The following is a 236-nucleotide window of genomic DNA, read 5'->3' as shown; positions in this document are numbered from 1 at the left end:
ATCACGCTGCTGGGGAGCTCAAAGGGAACACAGCTCACAAATAAATCTGATCGCAAATGACTTCAAGATGGGCCCGTCTCTGCTGTCAACTGGGAAAATTGTGCGTTTGAGGGAAGCGACCCGAATACACCGTGCTCTGGGTGGGATTCACCCCAAAAAGAGCGGATGGAGACGGGGCTCGGGCTGGGACCTGGGGGATGGGCGATTTGCTTCACCTCCAGAAATGATGCTGCCGG

This window comes from Fulmarus glacialis, unplaced genomic scaffold (genome assembly GCF_000690835.1).
Source record: "Fulmarus glacialis isolate BGI_N327 unplaced genomic scaffold, ASM69083v1 scaffold21589, whole genome shotgun sequence".
NCBI classification, from domain to species: Eukaryota; Metazoa; Chordata; class Aves; order Procellariiformes; family Procellariidae; genus Fulmarus; species Fulmarus glacialis.
The sequence above is the reverse complement of the archived record's forward strand: the minus strand, read 5'-3'. Positions refer to the sequence as shown.